This window comes from Moschus berezovskii, chromosome 10, assembly GCF_049115385.1.
Source record: "Moschus berezovskii isolate FMDL1 chromosome 10, NW_MosBer_1.0, whole genome shotgun sequence".
Classification (NCBI taxonomy): domain Eukaryota; kingdom Metazoa; phylum Chordata; class Mammalia; order Artiodactyla; family Moschidae; genus Moschus; species Moschus berezovskii.
Window position 1 is genome coordinate 102,314,351 of NC_142469.1, and position 19,709 is coordinate 102,334,059.

Genomic DNA, 19,709 nt, shown 5'->3' on the forward strand with positions numbered 1-19,709 from the left:
TAGACTGGGGCAACTGGGACCTCTGTCCTGGGTCCTCCTGTCTAGGAGTCCCTGCACCCTGGAAGGACTGCCCCCTTTCCCACTTCTCCAGGGCCTGGGCCCAGCTTTCTGGGCAGGGCATTCTGAGCTTGGATGGAGACCTGCCCTCCCTCCCAGTCTCCAGTGAAACACATAAGGTTGACCAGAAACCCCGAGGTGCCTAGCCTGGCCTTCCTGGGACTGTGGGTAGATAGCTTCTACTGGCTGTGAAGGTCACAGCGCGAGACTGGGCTGCCAGCAGAGGGCCAACGCACTATTTTGGGCAACTCAAGGGCCCCCGCAAGAAGTATTTGCCCAGGACCCCAGGCATCTTGGGGTATCACATTCAGATGAGGCTTTAAAATGTACATAACAGTACCTAACTAGTGGTTAGTAATGGATTTCCCTGGTGGCTCAGGGGTAAAGAATCTGCCTGCTAAGTTCGATCCCTAGGTCAGAAGATCCCCCGGATAAGGAAATGACAACCCACTCCAGTATTCTTGCCTGGGAAATCCCATGGACAAAGGACCTTGGTGGGCTACAGCCTGAGGGGTGGCAAAGAGTCGGACATGACTTAGTGACTGAACAACAGGTGATTAATAATATTTACATGATTAGTAGAAGAAGAACATGGAAATGAAGACACTCAAGTCCAGATAGGAGTTGCTTCTTGGAGAGAGGAAAATTAGGGTTATGCTGGGAACTGTTGAGTCCCTTGTACTGCAAGGAGATCCAACCAGTCCATTCTAAAGGAGATCAATCCTGGGTGTTCATTGGAAGGACTGATGCTAAAGCTGAAACTGAAATACTTTGGCCACCTCATGCGACGAGTTGACTCACTGGAAAAGACTCTGATGCTGGGAAAGGTTGGGGGCAGGAGGAGACGGGGACAACAGAGAATGAGATGGCTGGATGGCATCACCGACTCTGTGGACATGAGTTTGAGTGTACTCCGGGAGTTGGTGATGGACAGGGAGGCCTGGCGTGCTGTGATTCATGGGGTCGCGGAGAGTCGGACACGACTGAGCGACTGAACTGAACTGAACTGAACTGGGAACTGTTTGAAATGTTCTATTTCTTAAATTCGGTGGTGGGGAATAAAATGTATTGATTGTATTTTTGAATTGTATTATTGATTGAAGACATTTTTATGTCTTTCCATAGGTTTGAAGTATTTCACTAAAAATGGGGGGACTTTCCCAGCATCCTAGTGGTTAAGACTCCACCTTCCAAGGCAGTGGGTATGGGTTCTATCCCTGGTCAGGGAACTAAGATCCCACAAGCCAAGTAGTGTGGCTAAACAAAGAAAGAAACGGGAAGAAAGAAAAGAAACCACCTGCTTTCTTTGGCAGGGGACGGGTTGGGTGGGCTTCAGCGACACTCTTGGAGAGGTTCTGCATCCTTTGCCTTTCCCCTTGAGAAGATCCCGGTCCTCAGCGCTTCTCTCCAGCTTAGCGGTTTAGGGTGTAAACGGATTCTTGTGTGACTCACTCATGCTTCTGCTAGTCCCTTCACCAACAAATACTTGTTAAACACTTAAATCTTGCAAATGGAAAGAAAATTCCACAATAAAGTGTAAAAGTCATCCAGAACCCTGAATCTTGGATAAGACCCGTGAAAAATAGTTCTATATTGAAACTTTAATACAGTAGATTTAATCATGCGTATGTGTGTATGTTCATTTGCTCAGTTGCGTCCTACTGTTTGTGACCTCATGGACCGTAGCCCACCAGGCTCCTTTGTCCATGGAATTTTCCAAGAAGAATACTGGGGTGGGTAGCCATTTCCTCCTCTAGGGGATCTTCCCGACCCAGGGATCGAATCCGTGTCTCCTGCGTCTCCTGCAATGGCAGGCAGATTCTTTACCACTGAGCTACCTGGGAAGCCCAGATTTAATCATAGGAACTTTTTATTGCTTTGATTTGAATCTTAAATATTGAAACGTAGGAGTTTTCACTTGGTGATCGTTTCCAGTCTCCAGTGATACTGATGCGTGGACAGGAAAGAAATCTCTAAAGATAAACCGCACTGGGAAATGGGCCCCTTGCTAAGTTCCCTTCTGGAAGTGACGCCTCCCTGTACTGCAAACATTTTCTCCTCCATGTGGTTTCAGTTCCAAGCCAAACCAGTTCTGCAGCATGCTTCTGTACCTCTCTGGAGACTGATCTGAATCAGCCTGCCAGGGCTTTAAAACCCCATTTGCTTCTTTCATTTCTTAAAAGCCTCTTTTGAAAGCCTTTGAGTGAATCATCAAATTAACATCTAAAAAGACTTAGCAGCAATTGAGTCCAGGAAGGCTGGGGGCTTCTAAACAAACACTCCATAGCTGACCTGAGCTGCTGGACTTGGGAAAGGGCTTTGCAGGTGGATAAAGGGCGGCTGCTGGGAGGTGGAAGTACCCAGGCAGAGGGTAGTAGGACCCCGGGCTTGAGCCCCTGTCCCCCGCCTTCCCGCCCACCACCGCTTTCTCTTCCCCAGGCTCAGGACACCTGATCAGACAGCAAGCCTCCCTCTCTCTCTTTTGTATCTAAGCCTTTCTCCCGCTCTGCTCTAAGCAGATCTCACCGAAGCTTTAACAAAAGAATGAAAGGAGCCTGTTTTAGCTACTTTCACTTCTCTAAATTTTTGGGAGCTTCACTTAGGTGTAAAATATTCTTGAATTTACATTTTCGATTCTGTTTCACACTTGTTCCATGTACAGTGCTAGTCTTGACGATGAAAGGGAAGAGATTGAGCTCAGAATTCACACTCAAAATGTTTAATTGATCAGAACTTAGTTCAGATTTCAAGAACACGGCTGTGAGGTTTTTGGCTTTTTTTGGTTTTGCCCTAGATTTGTCTTTATCTCTTTTATCTCCTGTATCTTCCCAGCTCTATGGACCTCTTTGAGAAGAGGGCTATGAGAATGGAAGAAAGTCATTTATCATTATCCTGACCTCTGATTATTGAGTTTCTTGTGTTTTAACCCTTAGGAAAAAGCTGAGCCTACCTCTGACCCTTAGAAATTCAGGTAACCTGGTGGGAGGGAAAACAGTAAATCATGTTTCTCCTTTCCCTCACCTTGTTACGTGTCATGGTCTCTAATGATCACGCCAAAAATTACAGCTTGCGATTTAGAAGTGGAGGCGTTGGAGAGAGACGAGCCAGTTTCTCGCGGAAGCTCTAGCAGGTAGATGGCAATCTCTGTGTGCACTTGGTCAGGAATGACTGCTTTCTAAAGACAAACACACTTCCCGTCAAGGGGCTTGGAAACTGGACTTGGAAATATGAAAGATGTTTCGAAGGCAAAATGCACTGCTTCCGTGGTGTGCTGAGTGTCTTCAGTGGACAGATGGGAGTCTGAGAAGCAATGTGGAGTCCTGGTTCCTGCGGTTCCTGGCACGCTTCTTCCACATTGTCCCGTAAAAGGAACAGCTCTGGTTACGGTCATTCACTCTGCGTGACGCACAAAGGCGCTGGGGTGAGCTCCCTTGCTGGGTGTACACCTGGTGGCCTGGGTTCCTAGGAAAGCAGATCTGTTCCTTTCTTACGTTATTCTTAAGACTCAACTAATTAGAAAATTTGCTAGACTTACCAGGGGGGCGTGCCTGGTGGCTCAATGGTAAAGAATCCTCCTGCCAATGCAGAAGATGCAGGTTTGATTCCTGGATCGGGAAGATCCCCTGGAGGAGGGCATGGCAACCCACCCCAGTATTCTTGCCTGGAGAATCCCATGGACAGAGGAGCCTGGTGGGCTACAGTCCATGGGGTTGCAAAGAGTTGGACAAACAACAACAGACCTTCCAGGACTGTGTGGTTCTGGTTAAGGGGATGAGATGGATGTTGGGAGATTACCCAACAGCAGTCTAAGTAAGTGTAGTTAGTTGCTCAGTTGTGTCCAGCTGTTTGCAATCCTCTGAAACGTAGCCCTCCAGGCTCCTCTGTCCATGGGATTCTCCAGATAAGAATACTGGAGTGGGTTGCTATGCTCTCCTCCAGGGGATCTTCACCACCCAGGGATGGGACTCGCATCTCTTATGTCTCCTGCGCTGGCAGGCGGGTTCTTGACCACTAGTGCCACCTGGGAAGCCTACAGTCTACTTGTATGAATTCTGCTCTTTTCCGTAATGGGGGATACAGCCCCCTACCTCCATTGCCACGTGGTGACACAGCACCTCTGAGGGACCTGCGCTCAGTGGACAGTGGCGGGGCTGAGCTCCTGGCTGCTTTGAGGCTAGCTCTCTTTTCTCCATCGCTGGGGAGAGATGGTTAATGCTGATGATCATTTAGAACTCCCAGCTGTTTCGGGGATTTCCCCCCACAGACATTTTAGTCATAATTTGAATTGCGGGAGGAAAGGCCAACATTTTGTAGACACTGCCAGCCAGCGGCTGTCCTTCTGGGCTTTCAGGGAGCCAGCTGTCCTTAGGGAAGGGGAGGGGAGCAGGATGAGGTCTCTCCCAGATGAAGCTCCAGTCAGGCTCTTCTGAGCTCATTTTCAACGAGGCCCAGTTTCTGGGGAGACTAGTGTCAGCCTCGGGCTTCCCAGGTGGCGCTAGCAGTTAAGAACCTGCCTGCCAGCGCAGGAAACATAAGGTACTTGGCTTCGATCCCTGGGTTGGGAAGATCTCCTGGAGGAGGGAGGGCATGGCTATCCACTCCAGTATTCTTGCCTGGAGAATTCCATGGACAGAGGATCCTGGTTGGCTACAGTCTCTAGGGTTGCAAAGGGTTGGACACAACTGAAGCGACTTAGCATGCACATATGCAGGTCAGCCTCGCCAGAACCCCATCAATATTTCATCGCCCTCGAAATGAAATCTGACCAAATTCCTTATCCCTCCAGCCCCCAGGGGACTGATATCCGATCAGCCCGACTTGCCTGCAGCAAGAATCCAGTCAGGATGTTTTAGTCAGAAATCCTCTTGTACCCTTGATGTTTCCTCTTTGTAATTTCCCATGTATTTCCCCTCATCTTACTCCTTGGCTATAAATGGCCACATTTCTTTGTATCCGGAGTGGAGCCCACTGTCTCCCCTACTACAAACCCCACTGCAGTGGGCCCTGAGCGAGTGACCACAGCCCTGAGTAAAGTCTGCCTCGCCACCCTAGCAAATATCAGGACTGTTTCTTTAACTGTAGATGAATTAGTCACTATGTGCCAAGTGAGATTGGAAAGTTTCTGTGTTTATGGGGATTTGCCTGGCGGTCCACTGGTCAAGACCTCACCTTCCTATGCAGAGGGCATGGGTTCAATCCCTGGGCGGACAGCTAATATCCCACATACCTCGGGGCCCAAAAACCAAAACATAAAACAGATCTGTAACAAATTCAACAAGGACCTTAAAAAAATGGTCCACATTAAAAAAATAAAATAAAAAAAAGTAAGTTGCTGATGTCAATCTTCTCCTGTGTTTTGCCATCAGAGAAGTTATTTTTGTACCTATATGATAGGATAAGCTATTGAAACATTATGTTTTGTCTTGTTCTTTGGGAAGTCTGAAAGAATTACTTTTCTTTTGTTTAGAAATATAGCCAAACATTTAATGTCCTGAGGTCTGGGGCAAGGAATGCCAGATTTGATTCTCACAAGTAGGTAACATAAGTTTGTGAAGTGGCCTGATGGCAGCAATATGGAAGAGTGGAGACTGGGGCAAAGCGGAGAACACAGGTCCCATGAAAAGCCACTGATGGGTTATGGCATGTGGGCATGTAGGTCTGACATTCCAGAGCATTTGATTTTTCAATGAAAGAAAGGAAGCTGGGTTTTGACGTGAAAATTCCCCATTTGTGTGTGTGTTGGCAAAAACAAAAGCAAACAGAGTGTGGGGCAAAACAACTCCAAGTTTTGCCTTCAGGCGTCTGGTTGGCAATATCTGGGCTAGGCTCTGATCGCCCCTCTGGTTGGGGGAGGGCAGTTAAGAGGCTGGAGTTGGCCTGCACCTCCTCTACCACCAGTGAAGGGGAGGCGGCTGCTCTGTAGACCGGAAGAGGGCAGTGTCTCACCCTGGACAGGGGATGATGGCTTGAGTTTAGGCCTCTGGGGGTTTCCACCCAGGCAGGGGGGCGGGGGTGGGGAGAACTGTGCCCTGTGTACCCACAAGGTCTTGGGTGGGTCACCTGACTTATGTGCTTCCAAGAGCAGCCTGCCCGACCTGGAAGCCTTGGCTTGGCTCTTCATGCTGACGCTCAGCCGGAGAGAAGCAGACACCTACCTTCATGACGACCCCGTGGGTCAAGGGTGGGAGCCCCAGATCCCCAGGTCCTTCCTCAGGCCTCTGCTCCTGCTTGAAACCAGGGCCACACAGAGAGGGGAATTCACAAAGCACCTGCGGGCTGGACTTTCTGCCAGGTTGGTGGCAAGACATATTTAATTGGTTCAGAAAACAGAGATGCAAATACATGCTGGGTATCTTTCCATTTGTTTCCTTTGTGGGTTTTTTTCTTTTTCTGGCTTCCTTTTTGAAACATTGGAAGTGTGGCTGATTTACAGTGGTTCAGCTGTACAGCAAAGTGTTTCAGTTATATACATATATTACTTTTTCAGGTTCTTTTCCATGATAGGCTATTACGTGATATTGAAGGTGGTCCCCTGTGCTGTAGAGTAGGTCTGTGCTGTTTATCTGTTTTATGTCGAGTAGTGTGTATCTGCTAACCCCCTATTTCTGATTTATCCCTCCCCTGCTTTTTCCTTTGGTAAACATAAGTTTGTTTCCTATGTCTCTCTATTTGGTAAATAAGTTTAATTGTGTCACTTTTTTAGATTCCACATATCAGTGACATCGTTTGATATTTGTCTCTCTCGGTCTGATTTACTCCACTTAGTATGGTCATCTCTAGGTCCATCCATGTTGCTGCATGCTGGGTATCTTTAAAAATTGTTTTCAATTTATTGGTTTGGCTGCATCAGGTCTTAGCTGTGGCACTCAGGGTCTTCGTTGTATCCCGTAGGATCCTTCTTTCATGGCAGCACTTGGCGTCTCTAGTTGTGGCGTGTAGGCTTCGTTGCTCTGTGGCAAGTGGGATCTTAGTTCCCCAACTAGGTCTCAGATCTGTGTACCTTGTGTTGCAAGCTGGATTCTTTTTTTTAAAAGAATATAGTTATTTTTATTGAAGGATAATTGCTTTACAGTATTTGTATTGGTATCCGCCATTCAGTTCAGTTCAGTTCAGTTCAGTCGCGCAGTCGTGTCCGATTCTTTGCGACCCCACGAATCACAGCACGCCAGGCCTCCCTGTTCATCATCAATTCCCGGAGTTCACTCAAACTCATGTCCATCGAGTCGGTGATGCCATCCAGCCATCTCATTCTCTGTCGTCCCCTTCTCCTCCCCCCGCCAATCCCTCCCAGCATCAGAGTCTTTTCCAGTGAGTCAACTCTTCGCATGAGGTGGCCAAAGTATTGGAGCTTCAGCTTTAGCATCAGTTCTTCCAATGAACACCCAGGACTGATCTCCTTTAGAATGGACTGGTTGGATCTCCTTGCGGTACAAGGGACTCTCGAGAGTCTTCTCCAGCACCACAGTTCAAAAGCATCAATTCTTCGGCGCTCAGCCTTCTTCACAGTCCAACTCTCACATCCATACATGACCACGGGAAAAACCATAGCCTTGACTAGACGGACCTTGGTTGGCAAAGTAATGTCTCTGCTTTTTAATATACTATCCACACGAATCAGCCACAGGTATACTTATGTCCTCTCCCTCTTCCCCATCCCACCTCTCTGGCTTGTCGCTGAGCCCCAGTTTGAATTCCCCGAGTTATACAGCAAGTTCCCACTGGCTCTCGATTTTACACACGCGAGTGTGTGTGCTTCCACGCCACTCTCCTTCCCCCACTGTTCTCTGGCTGATCTCTGTCTGCATCTCCACTGCTGCCCTGCGCATAGGTTCATCACTACCATCTTTCTAGATTCCACAGGCATGTGTTAATATATGATATCTGTTTTTCTCTTTCTGACTTACTTCACTCTGTATAATAGGCTCTAGGTTCATCCACCCCATTAGAACTGATTCAGATGTGTTCCTTTTTATGGCTAAGTAACATTCCATCAACACAAGAGAAGACTCCATACATAGACATCACCAGATGGCCAACACTGAAATCAGATTGATTATATTCTTTGCAGCCAAAGATGGAGAAGCTCTATACAGTCAGCAAAAACAAGACTGGGAGCTGACTGTGGCTCAGATCATGAACTCCTTATTGCCAAATTCAGACTTAAATTGAAGAAAGTAGGGAAAATCATTAGACTATTCAGGTATGACCTAAATCAAATCCCTTACAATTATACAGTAGAAGTGAGAAATAGATTTAAGGGACTAGATCTGATAGAGTGCTTGATGAACTATGGATGGAGGTTCACGACATTGTACAGGAGACAGGGATCAAGACCATCCCCAAGGAAAAAAAATGCAAAAAAGCAAAATGGCTCTCTGAGGAGGCCTTACAAATAACAGTGAAAAGAAGAGAAGTGGAAAGCAAAGGAGAAAAGGAAAGATATACCCATTTGAATGCAGAGTTCCAAAGAATAGCAAGGAGAGATAAGAAAGCCTTCTTTAGTGATCAATGAGAAGAAACAGACGAAAACAATAGAATGGAAAAGATTAGAGATCTCTTCAAGAAAATTAGAGATAACAAGGGAACACTTCATGCAAAGATGGGCTCGATAAAGGACAGAAATGGTATGGACCTAACAGAAGCAGAAGATATTAAGAAGAGGTGGCAAGAATACACAGAAGAACTGTACAAAAAAAATCTTCAGGACCCAGATAATCATGGTGTGATCACTCACCTAGAGGTAGACATCCTGGAATGTGAAGTCAAGTGAGCCTTAGGAAGCATCACTATGAACAAAGTAGTGGATGTGATGGAATTCCAGTTGAGCTATTTCAAATCCTGAAAGATGATGCTGTGAAAGTGCTGCACTCAATATGCCAGCAAATTTGGAAAACTCAGCAGTGGCCACAGGACTTGAAAAGGTCGGTTTTCATTCCAATCCCAAAGAAAGGCAATGTCAAAGAATGTTCAAACTACTGCACAATTGCACTCATCTCACACGCTAGTAAAGTCATGCTCGAAATTCTCCAAGCTGGGCTTCAGCAATACGTGAACCGTGAACTTCCAGATGTTCAAGATGGTTTTAGAAAAGGCAGAGGAACCAGAGATCAAATTGCCAACATCTGCTGGATCATTGAAAAAGCAAGAGAGTTCCAGAAAAACATCTATTTCTCCTTTATTGACTATGCCAAAGCCTTTGACTGTGTGGATCACAATAAACTGTGGAAAATTCTGAAAGAGATGGGAATACCAGACCACCTTACCTGCCTCCTGAGAAATCTGTCTGCAGGTCAGGAAGCAACAGTTAGAACTGGACATGGAGCAACAGACTGGCTCCAAATAGAGAAAGGAGTACGTCAAGACTGTATATTGTCACCCTGCTTATTTAACTTATATGCAGAGTACATCATGAGGAACACTGGGCTGGAGGAAGCACAAGCTGGAATCAAGATTGCTGGGAGAAATATTAAAAACCTCAGATATGCAGATGACACCACCCTTATGGCAGAAAGCAAAGAAGAACTAAAGAGCCTCTTGATGAAAGTGAAAGAGGAGAGTGAAGAAGTTGGCTTAAAGCTCAACATTCAAAAAACTAAGATCATGGCATCCGGTCCCATCACTTCATGGCAAACAGATGGGGAAACACTGAAATGAAACAGTGGCTGACTTTATTTTTTGGGGCTCCAAAATCACTGCAGATGGTGATTGCAGCCATGAAATTAAAAGATGCTTACTCCTTGGAAGGAAAGTTATGACCAACCTAGACAGCTTATTAAAAAGCAGAGACAATACTTTGCCAACAAAGCTCTGTCTAGTTAAGGCTATGGTTTTTCCAGTGGTCATGTATGGATGTGAGAGTTGGATTATAAAGAAAGCTGAGCACTAAAGGACTGATGCTTTTGAACTGTGGTCTTGGAAAAGACTCTTGATCCCTTGGACTGCAAGGAGATCCAACCAGTCTATCCTAAAGGAAATCAACCATGACTATTCACTGAAAGGACTGATACTAAAACTGAAGCTCCAGTACTTTGGCTACCTGATGCAAAGAGCCAACTCATCGGAAAAGACCCTGATGCCGAGAAAGATTGAAAGCAGAAGGAGAAGGGGACAGCAGAGGATGAGATGGCTGAATGGCACCATCAACTCAATGGACATCAGTTTGAGCAAACTCCAGGAGATGGTGAAGGACAGGGAAGCCGGGCGTGCTTCAGTCCAGGGGGTGGCAAAGAGTTGGACATGACTGAGTGACTGAACCACCACCACCAGGTTATCTTCCACAGTGGCTGTGTCAATTTACACTCCCACCAATAGCACAAGAGGGTGCCCTTTTCTCCACACACTCTCCAGCATTTATTGTTTGTAGATTTTTTTGATGATGGCCATCTGACCATTGTGAGGTGATTTCATTGTAGTTTTCATTGCAAGGTGGATTCCTAACTACTAGACGACCTGGGAAGTCCCTCTGCTGGGTAGGTTTATATGCCAGTGAAAGTGAAAGTCACTCAGTTGTGTCTGACTCTTTGTGATCCCATGGACTGTATTCTTTTCCAGGCAAGAATACTGGAGTGGGTAGCCTTTCCCTTCTCCAGGGGATCTTCCCAACCGAGGGATCGAACCCAGGTCTCCTGCATTGCAGGCGGATTCTTTACCAACTGAACTATCAGGGAAGCCCTTCTGGGTCAGTAAATGTGGATTAATATGCTTGTTTGGGACCCAGTTTGGAAGCCCAAATGTCTGGATTTTACTATTCAGAGATTTTTCTCCTCCTCCTAAACTACCTGTAGCTATAAGTTCTAGGGATTTGAGTTCCATATCACTTTCTCACTTGAGGCAGAATTTAGACAACGGCACAGGTGCTCAACTCGCCTGCAGAAGCATGTTGCTCACTTGCTTGTGCCCCAGTATCTGAACCACTAGGTTTTTATTGCCTGTTATTTATTTTAATACTTCCTCTTCCCTTGACTGAGTCCCTCCTTAGGAACTTCGGATGTTTAAAATGGAATCAGGGATGTTTTCAAGCCACCTTTTTTGTTATTTGGAATTGAGAACTTGGGAAGCAGAGGTTGTTTTGTTGGAAGCTTTTTATTCTTCTTCTGCACGCTTGGAACCTTTCATGACAGAAATGAATTTGCTATAACATGTGTTAAGTGGTTGTGTTAAGTAGGAAAGGCCTAACACACGGTTCTCAAAAGAGGCTGTTTAAGTGAAGAATAAACGAGGCCCAGAACACTGTGTCCGTTGGTGAAATAAAACACATGTTTCCCATCAGGAGGCAAAGCCCTTGTTTTCAAAGGCCGAGTGGATGGCCTCTGAATGACAATTCCAGCTGTTTGAATTTTGGGTCCTGGAAAGATTCACTGGAAGGGAACTTGTAGGGCGTTACCTCTTAGCGGTTGGGATTGCTTTCCTCGGAGGTAGCAATTAACCCTGGAGGAGGGCATGGCAACCCACTGCAGTATTCTTGCCTGGAGAATCCCCATGCACAGGGGAGCAAAGGGGTCGGACACGACTAAACGCAGCGCAGCAATTAAATGAGGGCCGAGGATGCCCTACTTTTCTGGAATTCTGTGTCTTACCTGATGTCCTTATGCTTGAACATGCATTTTAGCAATCAGAGGCACCAGGGATGTAATATTACATTAAACTGTGCCCTCGGCACTTCCGCTTGGCCTTCCTTTCTTGATCACCTCATCACAGCCTTGACCTTTCAGCTCAATTTTTAACTTACTTGACGTGAAATATCTTCAGTAAGTCTAATGGAAAATTCCACCACAGCAGGAAGAGCCATATCCATCGTGGGATGGGTAGCTATTAATTGAGGTTGGCACGTGCCCTCCGAGCACCTTTCTTCAATACCACTGATGATAGATCAGGGCTGGCACCGCATGCAGACCCAAGGAGGCTGCTGTTCCAGGCATTCTCGCTCACCTTCGGGAACAAGCTGACCTCTTTCTCAAGGTCTGCACTGGGTGTCGTCCAAGTGAATCACTGCTTTCTCCTTCATGTTTATTTTTTACAGGGTGGTACCTCTTAGCAGTCTGAGCGTCAGGCTGGCTGTTGAATGCAGAGGTGATGGACTCCTGTCCCAGCTCCCTTGTACAGATCCTGGGGGTAACCCAGGTACTCCAGGTAGGGACACGGCAGCCACATGCTTCACCAAGATGCCCCCTGGGGCTCGGACTCTGTGAGTGGGGAGCAGGAGGGAGTCAAAGTAGACAGCCTTCTCCCACTTTGGTTTTAAAATTCCTCCATCAGAAACTGACTCCTTTGGCTTAGCTTTCTCTCTTTGGCAGTTTTGTGGGTTGAAAAAAAAATTTTTTCCCTTTCTTCAGAAGTGCTAATTATTCACTAACAAAAAATTTTAAAAAATTCATAGAGGCAATAAGCCAGTAAAATAAGGGGCTTCCCTGGGTAGGTAAAGGGTAAAGAATCTGCCTGCAATGTGGGAGACATGGGTTTGATTCTTGGGTGGGAAAGATCCCCTGGAGAAGGGAATGGCTACCCACTTTGGTATTCTTACCTGGAGAATCCCATGGACAGAGGAGCCTGGCGGGTTACAGTCCACGGGGTCGCAAAGAGTCAGATATGACTGAGCAACTGACAGTTTCACTTTCATATATAAGATTAGAATTTATACTTGGGGTAAAAAATACTATATATAGAGAGTTTTATTTCAGTTTTTAAAAAGAGGTATTGCACATTACACGTTTTCATTAAAATAAAAAAACAGCATGTAGTGAACACTTCTACTTTTCTTTTTTTAAACACTTCTCCTTTTCAGCCAGTACCATCTATATTTTCATTACATATGACTGTCAACATGTATTTAAATAAAGAGTCTAGAGAGTTCCCAGCTCTCTGCATGAGTGCACATCTTTTCATACAGTCTTATACAAGCTGTGTAGGGTTTAGGATCTATTAATCTTTTCCCTGTCGCCTTCCTTCTTTGTTTCCGAGTGTGCTGAGTATTATTGGAGAGGCAGAACACCAAGTCCACTTACTCCAAGGTCTGGTGACGGCCACCCGGGCCGAAACCAGACCGAGACACCCCATCCCTTGTGGGGTTAGTACCTGCTTCCGGCCTCCCAAGACTTGCCTGGTGGCTCAGACGGTAAAGCGTCTGCCTGCAAGATCCCTGGGTTGGGAAGATCCCCTGGAGAGGGCAATGGCAACCCACTCCAGTACTCTTGCCTGGAAAACCTCATGGACGGAGAAGCCTGGTAAGCTACAGTCCGTGGGGTCGCAAAGAGTCAGAGACGACTGAGCTACTTCACTTCACTTCACTCCTGGCCCCCCAGCGCTCAACTTCCTGGGAGGTACCCCCCCGCCCTGACCTCATGCTTCTGCGCTCTGACTTCCGTTTCCTTTCTAAGGCGGCCCTGGTTTTAAGCACAGTTTCCTGTGTGAGAAGGTCAGCTGGGGCACGTGGCCCCGGGTGATCATGTAGGGCCAGGTGGAGGGCAGGTGGGTTCCGAGGACACGGTCCCTGCCTCCCTGGTGTCATGATTTGAGAAGTGGCCACGGTGCAAAAACGGAATTGAGCAAAACGCACGGAACTTTGGTTCCTCCGATAGGGACTGAATTTGTGAACATGTGGGAGCCGCAGCCAAGGGGCAGTGACCCCGGCATGGGGCCAGGAAACCTTTCCTCATGGAGACTGAACAGTTGATCCAGTTTATCTTTTCAGTGGGGACTTTTTTCCGGGGTTGGGTAGGGGGGGCTTGGGTTTTTGGTCATATTGTAGCTTTAATAAAGACTGTGCCTGGATTATAACTTGATGTATGCACTGGATTCATCTCCACAGTGCTGGGTTTCTCAGAAAAGGTAATAACTGTCAGCACTTTTCTCTAGTTACTAGAGCTGCAATTCTGCTGCCCCTTGGGAACTCGACGAGTGAGGCCATGTGGACAGTCAACACTGCTAAAAAGAATTCAACACTCTTCTCTCACCTAATGATTGCATGCAATTTCAGCAAGTTCAAAGGAACCAAATTCATGGTTACTGTATAAACATGGCATATACAGTGCTCAGTAGGATGCACCAGGTTCTTTTCTACATGTGTTTTTCCTGATGACTTACTTAATCTGCATTCCCTGGTGGCTCAGACGGTAAGGAATCTGCCTGCAATGCAGAATCTGCCTGGATTGGGAAGATCCCCTGGAGAAGGGAATGGCAACCCACTCCAGTGTTCTTTCCTGGGAAAGTCCATGGACAGGGGAGCCTGGTGAACTACAGTCCACGGGATTGCAAAAAGTCAGGCACAACTGAGCAACTAACATGAATCCTCACAAAAACTCTGAGAGGAAGGTGCTGTCTTGAAGCCCACACAGCTGCGGGGGACCCTGGAGGCTCTTAGGGGGCAAAGCTGAGCCCGGAGCCCAGGCAGCTGGTCCACTGGCTCCATCCACTGCCTTTCTTTGTAGAGCCCGTTTGCAGTAGAGCCCGTTTGCAGTCATTCCTTCACCAGAACCTTGTATTTTCAAAATCGGCAACCACTCTGAACCACAAAAAAAATTCGGTTGGTCAGAGAGTAAAGGCTCTCACTTTAGACTCAGAGTGAACTTTCTCATTCTGAATGGATCCATTCATTCAATAAATATATAAGAAGTATCTATCAAGTGACAGGCACTGTTCTAGACATGGGAAATACATTGTGTTCACAGTAAATATATGGACAATATGTAGAAGCTACTGAAAAGGACAAAAATTCCTGCTCATGGAGGTTAGCTCCTGGGGGTCATTTATCTGGGAGCTGAGAAGTGGAAGCACAGAGGAAATCCTGAGACCAGCGGGCACTAGGCCTGAGCAGTTGAGGGGCCCTACCCAGGGCAGACCCCTGAGTAACTGCCATGGAGAAGATGCACTTCCCTTCCCCTGCCAAACTCTAATTTTTCACTAGACTCTCTCCTGCTTCCCAAGGAGTCACAGATGTCGTCCTGAGTTAGCCCACCTCCTGGTCCCAGCACTGGATACCGTCCAAATCCATCCATTCATCCAGCCAGCCAGTGAACTCTGCTCATCTCCTAGTCACCTTTTGCTGAGTTCCTATTTGATGCCAGGCGCTGCTCTGGTTCTGGAGCCAACGGGTGAACGAGACAGCCCCTGGCCCTCAGTGGGTGGGGAGCAGGACCCCCAGAGGGTAACATGGTACGCATTTGAAGCAGTGAAGAGTGATGACATATTCTGTTTGTGGATTTAAAGATAGAAACGAAACAAATGTTGAGAAACACTTTTTAAAAGAAACGTCCTTGCGGAATTGTTTCCAGTTCTCCAAGTCTCTTACCATCTGATTGCAGAATGTCAGACCAGGAAGGGAATTTGCAAGGTCATCCAGCTCACCCCTGGTTGTTTCACGGAAACTTGAAGATGATCTCAGATTGATAACCTTTCCTTAGATGTTTGGAGGCACAATCTACATACCCAGACAGAGGGCTTGTTGTGGCCCAAACTGGCTTTCAGAATCGGTGGGCTGTATGTACCATTATCTCTGACCAGGCTCTTCTCCATCCCACCCCAGTCACTTTAATGTGGGTAAAACAGTAGGAGCTCTGACACATAGGCTTGGTCAGCCTTAAAATTCTTTCCCAATTAAATTCTTGGTCCAAAGAAAGAAACAGGGGCAGACTCAGTCCAGTGTGCCTTGACGGTCATTTGAAATTCCTCCTCCTCCCTCTCTTCCCTCTCCCCTCCCTCTCCCCCTTCCCCAGGGCAGAGCATGGCCAGGAGGGCTGGGCTGTGAGAATGGACATCACTAAGAAGCTGTATTACTGCCCAGGGAAAGTAGACCTTCTGTGGTCTGTTCACCAGACTTCTGATAAGTAGATTCATCTTATAGATCAGAGAGGTTAAAACAGATGGGGAGCCTGCCCTCTTTTAACTTTATTTTTCCATTAGGAAACATGTCAGCGTGGTTGGCTGTGACTACTGGGGTAGGGATCAGTGCTGCAAATAGCTTTAGAGCTGTGAGGATTGCCCATTTATGGTGGTAGAATGTTAAAGAGCTGGGTCAAAAAAATTTTTTTTTGAGCCCCTCAATCGTGTCTGACTCTTTGCAACTGTACAGTCCATGGGATTTCCCAGGCCAGGATACTGGAGTGGGTAGCTGTTCCCTTCTCCAGGGGATCTTCCCAACCCAGGGATCGAACCCAGGTCTCCCACACTGCAGGTGGATTCTTTACCAGCTGAGCGACCAGGGAAGCCCTCCATTAAAGAGCTGGGTCAAATTTCCTGTTTGAATTATGAACCGATCCTGGGTTCATTATGTACAGCCCAGTGGTTATTGCATGATAGATCATGTGAAACCAAGTAAGGGCATTTTCATGAGAACTGTGTCAGCTATTTCTTGGTAAGAATCTCATAAAGCAAGTTCTCCCATTTTTGTGACACACACACATATTCTTTTCTCTTCAGGATATAAAGATGTTTTAGAAGAAGCAACAGCTCGAATTCACAGAGGACCAGAAAATTGCACACCTGAGCTTGGGGATCAGTGACGAACACAAAGATGACTCATCTCTTCCCAGAGAATGCTCTTCACTCGAGCCTGCTCCTGTGGAAGTGGAGAACCTGTAGGATTATGCCGCACTTGACATCAGTCCTAAGTATTGGCTCGTCTCCCACCCCACATCCCAGACGTGAGCATTACCCTCACACCTTAGAGAAAATAAGCTAAATTCCAATCCCGACTGACTAGTTTAACAGGAATAATAAGCTCACATCTCAAGCAAGGCCTGGACAATGAGGCCACGTTCCCTCGGTTGGTGATTAGATAAATGAATTCGGATATAATGGAACAGTACTCATGAGTGAAAGAGTGAGCACAGTAGTACGATAGTTGTACTATTGTTCATGCGGTAACACGGTGAATCTCCAGATAACGGTGTTGTGTAAAGGAAAGTCAGACCCTCCAAAGTATATATACTGTATGATTCAATTTTTAGAAAATTTTAGACAATGCAAACACATCTATGGTGATAGCAGATCAGGGGCTGCCTGAGGATGGAGGTATGTGTGGATTCCCAAGGGCAGGAGAAAACTTTTGGATGATGAATGTGTTCATTACCTCAGCAGTGGTGATCACATGGGAATGTACATGGGTCCAGACTCATTCAATTGTATACATTAAATATGTGCTGTGTATCCTATGTCAATATACTTCAATCCCTGGAGAAGGAAATGGCAACCCACTCCAGTATTCTTGCCTAGAGAATTCCATGGACATACGAGCCTGGTGGGCTACAGGCCATGGGATCGCAAAGAGTTGGACTGCAAGGAGATCCAACCAGTCCATTCTAAAGGAGATCAATCCTGGGTGTTCATTGCAAGGACTGATGCTAAAGCTGAAACTCCAATTCTTTGGCCACCTCATGTGACGAGTTGACTCACTGGAAAAGTCTCTGATGCTGGGAAGGATTGGGGGCGGGAGGAGAAGGGGACGACAGAGAATGAGATGGCTGGATGGCATCACCAACTCGATGGACATGAGTTTGGGTGAACTCCGGGAGTTGGTGATGGACAGGGAGGCCTGGCGTGCTGTGATTCATGGGGTCGCAAAGAGTTGGATATGACTGAGTGACTGAACTGAACTGAAGCGACTAAATCACCACCACCAATATACGTCAATAAAGACATATAAGCAAAAAAAAACCACTATAATTTATAGTGATTTTTAATAGGAAATGAATATGAAAATCTTCTATAGCACATGGATGCTTGCTAGTTCTCAGAGAAAAGTCTTTAAAAAGAGTTATGGAAATTAAAGATGAGACACACTACTTTCTTATATAAAAAGACTGTTCCAAATTTGCAAATGCTTTCTGACATGGCAAGTTCCTGATGGCTATTTTTGAAAATGAAAAAAAAATTGATAAGGATCAATGAATCAAAGCATACCTAAGGCCTGGCATGCTGTGATTCATGGGGTTGAAAAGGGTCGGACACGACTGAGTGACTGAACTGAACTGAACTGAAGAATTGTAAATGGGTATATGCCTAGTGAAAAAGTTTCAAAATACATGAAGCAAAAACATACAAAACCAAAGAAACAAAAAACTGAGCTATAATTGGCAATGTCTAATACCCTTCTCTCAGTAATTGATAGAACAAATGAACAATCAGTATATTATAGAAGATTTGACCAACACTATCAACCAGTTTGGATTCCCAGGTGTCTCAGTGGTAAAGAATCTTCCTGAGGAGATACAGGAGACACAGGTTTGATTCCTGGGTCAGGAAGATCCCCTAGAGAAGGAAATGGCAACCCACTCCATTATTCTTGCTGGAAAAATCCCATGGACAGAGGAGCCTGGTGGATTACAATCCATGGGGTCACAAAGAGTCAGATGCAACTTGGAACTTGCATGCAGCAACATCAACCAGCTCAACCTGATACCTATGGGAACCTCCATTGCTGCAGAATCAAAGTTGTCAACATCAGTAACTGCAGAGCCAACAGAGAAGGAACGCAGTGATTGTCAAATCCAGCTTTTCTGATACTAACTACCCAAGGTGAAGTTTGGGCTTCATGCTAGACACATCAATTAGGATCACCATGGGGGTCATGTCATTAACAAGCAACCAGATAATTCTGACTATGGGGAAGTCTGGAAAGTGCTGGATTCCCTTTATTGAGGAGGGGACCACCAGTGGTTGTATTGGAAAATAACAGAGGCAGTGTTTTCTCAGTGTGACAAATTTTAAAACATTCTCTTAAATAGCGTATGCTTTATTTTTTTAATGTTTCAGAACTTGATGTGGCTGAATTAGGCAGAATACTCGATCCGGCACAAGTCTTATTTAGTAGGTAGAGATACAGTTAAGTGATAATCATTTAGCTATGATTTATAAGAATCCAATATACTAAAATTGATACATTTTTGATAGAATGATCTAATTCATGCTTTTTATCCAGTAAAGGCAGCCAGTCTTTTTGATAGTGTGTAAGCTCTTTCTTTTGGTGGGAAATGGAGAGATGCCCATGCATTCTGTCGAAAGTGGTGCGAACATGGGGAAAAGGGAACACTTGTGCAGTGCTGGGGAGAATATAAACCCGTGCAGTCACTATGGAAACAGTGCGGACATTCCTCAAAACATTTTAAAAACTACCGGAAGATCCAACACTTTCACTTCTGGTAATTTATTTGAAGAAAACAGAAACACTGACTTGAGAAGATACATGTTTATTGCAGCATTACTTACAATAGCCAAAGGGATATGTCCATCAGTATTGGTGCTGTTGTTCAGTGGCTAAGTCTTGTTTGACTCTCTGTGATCCTCTGTCCTTCACTATCTTCCAGAATTTTCTCAAACCCATGTCCATCAAGTTGGTGATGCTATCCAACCATCTCATCCTCTGTCATCCCCTTCTCCTCCTGCCTTCAATCTTTCCCAGCCCCAGGGGCTTTTCCAGTAAGTCGGCTCTTTGCATCAGGTAGCCAAAATATTGGAGCTTCAGCTTCAGCATCAGTCCTTCCAATGAATATTCAGGATGGATTTCCTTTAGGATTGACTGGTTTGACCTCCTTGCAGTCCAAAGGGCTCTCAAGAGTCTTCTCCAGCATCATCAGATGAATGGATTATGAAAATGTGATACACACACATGCATATACACCATGGAATATTATCAATATTTAGCATAAAAATAAAATTTTGCC

At 45.9% G+C, this 19,709-nt stretch overlaps 1 long non-coding RNA gene across 1 annotated transcript; it reads left to right on the top strand.

Annotated features, from left to right (window-relative positions):
• Positions 1-6,078: 6,078 nt before the first annotated feature.
• Positions 6,079-16,600, top strand: LOC148776373 (uncharacterized). The gene is made up of 3 exons (XR_016038464.1): positions 6,079-6,349; positions 12,077-12,186; positions 16,468-16,600. It is a non-coding gene; the product is annotated as an uncharacterized LOC148776373 (long non-coding RNA).
• The last annotated feature ends 3,109 nt before the right edge of the window (positions 16,601-19,709 follow it).